Below are 9,837 nucleotides of genomic sequence, written 5' to 3' on the forward strand. Positions count from 1 at the left end.
AGCTAGTTTTAAAGGAACAATAAGTAAGAATACGAAGTAGATTACATGCATTGTTGATGTGTGCCAATCCACCTCGCCTCTTATCCTACTAGCCTACTAGTGACAATCGCTCACGACACTAGCCAACGTTAGCTTAGAAATGGAGCGTGCTAACGTCAACAAACAACCAGCTCCCACTACAAGACAGACACCGACACTAGAGTTCAAAGTCAAAGCTAACATACTGCAAAGCATGTGAAATACATTGTGATATTTTAATTTTATCTGGATAATGTTGGCTAACTTTACTTTGCTTGCTAACGCAGATGAAAACCTAGCCACCTAACGTAGCAAAATACTGTCTCGGGTGGATAACATTTGCGAATTCATGCGGCTGATTCGGCAGGTAAATTTACTAGCATGCTACTGACAGACAGGCTACGTTTGCATTCTGGGTAGGCTAATGTATGGTAATGGTTTGATTTAGCTGGATAATGTTAGCACCTTAGACTAACAGCACAACTTCATCGTCATATTCACAAACACAGATGATTAAAGGTGATCCAGAAGGTTATAGCAGCCAAGAAAGCTGTTTCAGCATCAGTAAAGTTTCTGTTCTCCTCTTCCCACACATACATTCAACATCAGTAGCTCGTTCTGCTCTACTTGAGATGTTTGAGTCTGCAGAGGATTGCAGCATGTTTCTGTCTTGTGTGTGTTTTAACAGCAGAACAATGGACAAACACACACAACAGTCTCTGAGCGACAGTCATGGCCAGAGCTCCTCCAAGTTGAAAAGACATTCTTCGCAGCTGAAGCAGGAAGGACACACCAAACACACTCGAGGGAAACGTACTCGAGGTGTGTGTGTGTGTGTTGTGGGGATGAGGGGGCGAGTGTGTTGTAATGGTGACAATTAAGTTAATTCAGCTACATCTTTCCTTTCAGCGACAGGACAATTATCAGGGAGGAGCAGGGAAAGCAGCTACAAGCGGGTGGATGACACTTCGATTGTGGCTCGAGGAACACAGCGAGGATACGAAGTGAATCGCCTCTGCGCCTCCTTATCCCCCCCCCCGTAAACAAAAGCCCAGCTCCTAATTAACCTCTCCACTGACCTCTACAACTTAACACTGACCTGTTAAGCCCTGAAACTTTAACCCCCTCACCCCGTCTCATTGGAAGAGGCCGTGCAGCCCCCCTAACTCCCCACAAAGCCTCCTCTTCGTTAAGCCACTAATCACTTCCTGCGTCTTTGTTGTGCTTTTGTGCTCTTGCAGGGCTCCAGGAGAGTTTGGTGCACAATGGTACCCAAAAAAACAGGAAGGATGGGAGGGGGGGTAGATGGTGGCAGACTAAAGGAGGATGAAAATTAAGACGAGGAAATAATGGGAGGATGGAGCTTTTTATACACGCTAACCTGACGCTAAAGTGCTGGTTGATCGAAACTTAATCAGCGAGTTAGTTGCCATAAAAGTAATCAACAACAATAATTTAGAAGGATAATTGAACGTTTTGTGAAATATAATGCACATATTCACTTTCTCGCTGAGAAACAGTCGAGAAGATCGATACCACTCTTGAGCTAAATATGTAGCTAAAGCCAGGAGATGGCTAGCCTAGCTTAAAGACCTGGCTCCGTCTGAATTAACAAAATATACATTGAGACACCTCTGAAGCTCACAAATTAACATGAAGTACAAAAACTAAAGTGCAAAAATGTGAAATTGTTGTTTTATGGGGGGTAAATGTAGGAAAGAGCAGGCTAGCTCTTCCAGTTGTTATGCTATTAACCATCTCCTGACTGTAGCTTCATATTTAGCGTACCAACACGAGAGTGGCATCTATCTTCTCAACTAACTCTCGACAAAAGAGCAACTGTTTTTTCCTAAAATGTTTAACTAGTCCTTTAAACACACAGTATGTAGGCTAATTTCTGCTGCTAGATTCTAACCAAAACAAAAGACATAAGTAGCTACGATGCTATATCTTTATGTCTGAGGAGTTATGTATTGAAGTTAGCATGCTAACAGCCAAAAGTAAACAAAACCAATTGTTGTCCATCGTATTGTTCTGTGCTCTGAGCTCACAAGCTAACAGCAGCTATAGTTAGCAGCAGTTAGCGGTTGCTCTGGTGATATGCGGCCCCCTATTTGTTAGGAGTATGAATTCTTACATTTTGCACCTTTAATTTAGTAGAAAGGAGGAAAAGTCTGCTAGCTGCTAGGCTAAGTCATGCAGTGTAAAATGCCATGGGCTTAAGCTAATAATGACATTTGTATCCTTGACAGTTATTACTGAGATGTGTGTTATAGTTTTGTTAAAAGTTGTTAGCATGTGTGCTGCACTTTACAATTGTTTAGAGTTATTTATTTGTAGTTATTTTTTTAATGGCCAAAAGCAGAAAATAACAGATTTTGTTAACTGGGCAGATGATTTGATATATTTTTTATGTAGCCTTTACTGATATTGATATAATATTGTCTCATATACATCGTATTGTTGTCCAAATAAACAATACATCATCGTTTTGTGATATAAAAAATGTTACATATAATATCTTTAAGTCCTTCATGAAGGAAAATGTTGGTTCCTTCCTCTAAAATATGATATATATATATATATAGTATTTCTAGTTTAATGTCGCTGTAAAATGCATTTTATTTGGTTTGGGAATGTTTTTCACACAAATTGAGCAAATTAAAGACGTCACATTGAAGTTCTGGGACTTGTGACGAGGATCAACAGTCACAAATTGTGAGTCTTCTCATCATCATACTGGTCCGAAGGCAGGGAGGCTCTGTGTGTGTGTGTGTGTGTGTGTGTGTGTGTGTGTGTGTGTGTGTGTGGTCACCGTTTGACCACAGCTTGACCTCTGAGGACAGGTACTCAAGTAACTGTACCTGGGCGACTAATCCTGGCCCCTGATTGGTTTGTAACCCAATACCTCGAAGTTAATCTCGCTACTCTTTACTGCCGAGTCCAGCTGTGCGAGCGCTGAAACAGCTGGACAGGGGAGGTGTTTTTCAGAAACACATGAATAAAAAACAAGCATCCACGGCATGACAGATGCACAAACACCTTTACTGAACAAACAAAATAATCAGATAATCAGATAATTTGACTAATAATTCCTCTCATGTGCCGCACTGCCCTCTGGAGCCAGATGTGAGCAGTAATTACATCATTATCCTGTGTTGTGTCGGTGTCATCTCACCACTCGACGGTGTTTTTTTTAATTGACAGCTTAAACGACACAAACACAGCAGCTGCCCGACAAACAAACCACAGCGGCCAAAAATACAAACAGCTGGAGCCCGAACAAAGACTGGCAGAGACTCACAGTCGGTGTGCGTTAACACTTTCCAAGCACACTTATTCATGCAAGAGAACAAAACACCACGTCAACGGAGAGGAAACGGAGAGAATGAGTGAGATTAAAGTTAATTTCCTTCAAACGGAAATATTATTGTCACAGGAGTCGTTGTTGTTTCTTGGTTTTACTGATTCACCTCCAGATTTAATCATTTTTCAAACAATCCACCCAAGAAATCAGTTAAAAAAGAGAAATCTGTTCACCTCTTTGAGAATCAAGGAGGTTTACTGAGGTGTTCAGACATTAAGTATTCATAATCATGCATTATGTTTTCAATATTGTGTTTTTTATACTCATCTGAAACAAAGAGTTGTTGGGTTTTATTACCTTGGACTGAGTCTTATGGTAGCCCAGAGTGGACAAACCAAACATGGACTCCGGAGCGGGCCTTCAAGGTTTTAACGGCCACCATAGTTTCTCCCTAACGCTCAGTAAAATGAACATCTGTAACCACATGCCATTTAATCCTCCTCGCTGCTCTTTTAACTTTTAAAAACAGCACGCCTCACTGTAACAACCTCCAAGAGATGGTCAATAATACTTAACATCTATTTCTTTATCTCTTTATTTTATTTATTTAGTTGTATTTAGTGAATTGACACCGGATCCAAATCATTTGTTCAGTTATGTGCAGGTCATAGCAGTAGAAGAGTTTATACTTAAAGCTCCATTAAAGTATATTTATTTACATTTCCCTGTGTTATACACAACATGTGTCCGTAATTTATCACTTGTTGTTTGTGATGTCTTGTAAAACCAAGTGGACCATCGTGCATATAAATTATTTGAACTGAAAGAGTTTTTTAAATCTCATTTCACACTTTTACTCACACTTGTTTTATCTCGACAGTAGTTGATGTTGGATTGAACCCGTGAACATATGGACAAGTGTGTTTTGTATCGATTAACGACAGAATGAAACTAAACCAGGCGTACTTGCACCGTTCATATAAAAATGTATTTAAATGTCAGTAATATCACGTTAAGCACACAAGCGCTCATCTCCCTTAATCCCACGATGGCGACCTGTTTAAATACATGGAGACAGAATATAAGTAGTTATATTTTAATGAAGAGTACACTGTGATATGTAGCACATGTCCATTACATCTTATGATGTTTACTTTTTTTTTTAAATAATGCTCTTTGTTTAAGATTTTGAATGGATTTTTAATGAAAACCACAAAGACAGGGATCAAAACGTCCTTTTTCAATGTCACAAATAAGAGAAACGAAGGAAGGAGTTGACAGTGTTTCGACGTTTTGAAGAACATAGATTGTATTTTTTTGTTTCTACCCTAGAGAAGAAATCAAATCATTAGGGTTGGATGATGTTGGATGATGTTGGATGAGGAATACGTGTTGGAGGATCTTGAATAAAGAAAAGCCTGATGAGAATAAAAAAGTGGGACGAGGATGTAGAAATGAAAAAGCCAAGAGAGTCTGAAGTGAAATGAAGGCAAAGAGGGGAGGCTCAGCTCAGATGGATTGAGGGAGGGAAAGGGAGGAGGAGGGACTACAGCTCCTGTCCTGTCTGGTGTGGTTTGGGGTAATCTGGTCTAATCTGCCGCATGTTAACCTATCTGAGCAGCAAGAGCCAGATTATCCCTCTAACAATGGCCACACGCTCATCTGCTAAATTACTCCACTCAAAATCATATGCTAAGACACGCAAACATGCACACACACACACACACACACACACAGGGAGGGATTTCAGGGTGGCCATCAGTATATTATATTTCACCATGTATGGAGATTGAACGCCTTAAAAGTCGCCTTCAGACGAGAGGTGTCTTGATTGTAACGTGATGCCGGTCACCGTTTGTCTCGCCCCCAGGCGGAAAGAAATCCACAAGAGTGGGTGGAGGAAGAAGAAGTCGAGTGAAAGCACCCGAGCAGGTAGAAAAGAAAAGAAGAAGAAGTGAAGGAGAGAGGAGAAAGGGCCACACTGCCGGCATTTTCCCTCCCTGCCGAGCAATTCATCTGTTGCTTTTTCTATTGCCGTGTTCTTCAGTGTGTCGGGGTCAGCCGACCTCGAGATGGAGAGCGCAACATCCACCGGCAACGAACACCTTCGCTGACCTTTCAGGAGAGTAAAGGAATAAATACAATGCTTAATACGGACGCATTAAATACAAATGTATTATAGAAATATTGTAACGCCGGGGCGGTTGGGTGTCATCGTGTATGCGCCCTGTAAATTGAAGTTTCTGAAGCCGCGGCTGCTTTTCAAACAGCTCCGGGTTAAAAGGTTGCGGAGCCGCTATCAATTCAAATAAGAGGAGAAAATGTGAATAAGAAAGAGGTCAGAGGAACAAGACCGAGCTGGAGAGCTGCTGAAAGTCTGAAAATATGAGATGTTTTTATGTAATTGAACAAGACTTGAAGTAGAACTGACTCTCACGATATATACAACATGAATCAACGACCAAGTATCTGAACAGTGTTCCCATTGTAGGGATGACTATTGGCACTTTCACAAAAATATTAAAGGTCGTATTGAACATTTGTATGTAGACAAATCGTTTAAAAATCAACTAATTTATGACACTTATACTCAAAAACCTATTTATTTGATCGTTACCTTTCTTTTGTACGCCGATGACCTAATCCTGTTACCTGTAGTCCATATTTCTCCGAGCCTGCTGATGACGGGACGAGTTTGAAAGTTAATGAAGTTGGCAGGATTCATCCTCTGGGCACAAGGAACGTCTGTACCAAATATGCCAATCCGTCCAGTAGTTGCCGTAACATTTCACTCAGAGGAAAAGTCAGAGGATCACTGAAATGACTCAGCTTCCTCTGGGGACCATGAATATCTGTTCAATGCAAATCCAGCCTGTACACATCAGTGGTGTAATGTAACTAAGTACAAATACTGCACTTAAGTACATTTTTAAAGTAGATGGATGTCCAATTTCTGCAACTTTACACTTTTGCTATTACTCCACGACGTCACAGAGGGAAATATTGGACTGTTTAGTACATTCACTTCTCAGATACAGTTTCTATTCAGTTAGAAGCATCCCAAAGTCTTTAAAAATATATTTCTAATCTTGCACACGATCCAAATCCGACATGCACAAGTTATTTTCTGTTAACACCATCTTTCGGGACCATGGGGAGCTACGTAACGTGACACTGATCTCATAAAAAAGCCGATGCTGCCTGATTTTGATACTTTAAATACATTTTGCTGAAAAAACGTCTGTACTTTTACTCGAGAAACATTTTAAATGCAGGAAGAGTGAAAGGTTTGACCTGCTGGTAAAAGTCAAAACATCACCAAAGATGAATGAATCCCCTGTGGACCATGAATACATGTAGAAAATATCACGGCACTCCCTCTGGTGGTTGTTGAGATATTTACATCTACTCACCGACCGACCGACGCCACGTCCCTGAGAAACGTAAACCAAAAAAGCCAAAGCGGCTGCGTTTCTTGCATTAATCTTGTTTTGTTTTACGTCGTGTACTTCCACAAAAACAAATTAAAGTGACAGAGATTAAAGATGAAGGGAGCACAAGCGGAGCGTGTTAACGGGTCAGTGTCTATTGTTTTGTAATATCAGGCTTAGCGTGGATTCGGTGGCGGACTCAGTGAGAGGGCGCTCTCTGTACCCCGCCATCATCAAATTAATATCACACACACACACACACACACACACACACACACACACCACACACACACCATAATGTAATATATTCGGACTGCTCATTCACACTTTGACACACACATGCTCCGCAATCCCACATAATCCCGCTCCAGATTGAGAACACCTTTAAGATACGACGTGATTATGATTAGAGATTATGATCAAATTATGACAGAGTGACAGATTAGACCGGTGTGTGTGTGTGTGGTTGTGTGTGTGTGTGTGTCCAGCACAAACAATAATTCATCACAATGTCATCTTTGCAAGTATCTTTGTATCGGGTGGAGGACGGTGTTTGTCTACATTCATCGCCTGATAATTGAACTGAATCACCGTTTTTTTGTTTCACTTCAGATTAAATCGATGAACTAATCTGGTGACGTTGGCGCCATTTCAGAGCTAATATACTCCATATTTTTCATACTTTTAATTGTCTTTTTGCACATTATTACGCATCACACTGTGTCACCTGACGCTGATCTTGTTTTCTATTTTTTAAAACATTCATTACATCTTAATTTTACACATTTCCACAGTAACACTTGTTTGTTTTTCTTCCACTCCTCTCATTCTCGCTTTTCTTTGGACACAACCTTCTTTCTTTTTCAAGATTTCAACTATCTGCTTCACTACCTGCCTACAGAAAAAGGTTTGTGTGCACTCTCTCCTCCGTAGAGGTCATAAAAAGTAGCAGGTCGTCAGCATGTCGACTGAAGACGCTTTTAGCGGTTTACTCCCAACCGCTGCTGCCCTCACTTTAACGCAATTCGTCTCGTCGAGAAATGTGAGCGTCACAACACCAAAACGATACCAGGCAAGACAGTTAAGAGTGGAAAATGATGTAGGCGGAAGCTTTCTTAATGACTGATGAGCCGGCGATGGAGCAAGTTCACCTTAAGCCTTTCGAAGCTGGTTCAAGAGGCTCGTTTAACTTTTTTTTCCAATCCAGTTCATGTGAAACTTATTTTGAGCAACATCATCAGAGCCATGAATGGAAGACTTGAGATCAGCGACACGGGAGGGGAAAGTTTCGATTAACCGTCGAACACAAGGAACACGTCTTTAAATGTGTCGTCAACATGCTCACCGAGCGTTTCCTTTTGACTTTCCTTTTGGGCTGCATTTATAATTCACTGCCAGCTAATTAAAATTGTGGATTTTCTTTTCTAATAAAAGAAAACAGCGGGTATAACGTTCAATATTAATTATCACCGAGTCGCCTCGTGTTATTCTGGAACAACAGGAGTGTAAAAAAAAAAAAAAGAGTGTTACATAATTTTCAGCTGTGGTGAACTTTAGCTCACTTTGCTTTAAAGTTGCTATTTGTAAGAAAAGTAGATTTTTGAGTCTCATCCCCGGACGACGCTCTGGTTTTCACAAACTCGTCAAAAGTGGTGCGTTGGGATGGCGGCCGTCCCGTCCTAAGACGCCAACGCGTCAGTTTTTGAATCTACTTTTCTTACAGATGGCACCTTTGAGCCCAGATATCCTGGATAAATCTCTCTTTATCATACCCTCAAAATCTGCTCATGTCCATGTTGAGATCCTGAAGGAAACTGGACTTTCCAGTGTTCTGATTGGTCAGTGATCGGGCTGTCGGCAGGTTTTGATCTGATGTATTCAGATCCTTTTCTTAAGTAAAACCACCAACAGCACACTTTAAAAATACTCCATAACAAGTAAAAGTATTGGATTATGTTATCAAAATGTATTTTAAGTATTAAAAGTAAAATTAGTCTATGCAGAAAAAGTACCCCCAAGTGTCAAAATAATACACGTTATATCCTTGAATTATTATTGCACGTGCATATTTGATTTATAGGTTGAGACAGGATGATGATTATTTCCAGTATAGATTACTCTGCTGATTATTTTCTGGGTTTGATAGATTGATTAGAAATGCCCATCACAGTTACTTAGTGACAGTTTTGTCCAAAATTCAAAATTAGTAAAAAATAAGTTGAGATTGTTAAAAAGGAAAAGTAGCAAATCCTCACGTTTTTACATGAGACAAAAACCTTTGACAGTTAACAAAGTAGTTTTAAAAGTAGCTTAAAGCAACTACATACTGTTTTTTACCTTAAAATAACAGCTTCAAATCATGTTGATGGTTTCTGCACTTTGTTGGATCACAGCGTTAGATACACGTTTACTTCGAGATACAAATTTTCAACACATAACATTGTGATGATGTAATGAGTTTTGTTTCTACATTACATCTTAATAACTGTTACAGACCTGGACTTTGTGTTCACGACAGTGACTGTGGGGGGCGCCAAATCGCACAAAATGCCAATTTTTTAAACATAATGTTGCTTTAGTTTATAATAAAGCAACGTATTTCATAAGATCTTCATGTGTTCTGTGTGCAAGTGTAAATAAAAAGTAACTAAAGCTGTCAAATAACTATAGTGGAGTAAAAAGTACATTTCCCTCTGAGTTGTGGAGCAGAAGTAGAAAGTGGCGTGAGAAGAGAAGACCAGTAAAGTAGAAGTACCTCAAATTTCGAGAACACATCGTCTAAACATCAGCTGATCGCGCACGAGGCCGAACAGACAGTACACAAACAAGCACAAACGACACGACCGCTCCGATTAAAATACGCAGCCACCACCGGATCCTTGGCAGGTATTTTATTTCATATATAGACGCTTTCTGTAATCAAATGTGAGTGCAATCAAACAACAGCAATACAAACATTACCAATGCAGTCTGAGAACCAGGAACAGGGTTAAAACAGGGAGTTCACTCACTCTACATAGCGAGCAGCTAGTAACCTCATGGACAACATTAAAAAAAAAAAATAAAAAAAAAATCTTTCCA

The sequence above is a fragment of the Pagrus pagrus genome (genome assembly GCF_965226575.1).
Source record: "Pagrus pagrus genome assembly, chromosome: 21".
Taxonomy (NCBI): domain Eukaryota; kingdom Metazoa; phylum Chordata; class Actinopteri; order Spariformes; family Sparidae; genus Pagrus; species Pagrus pagrus.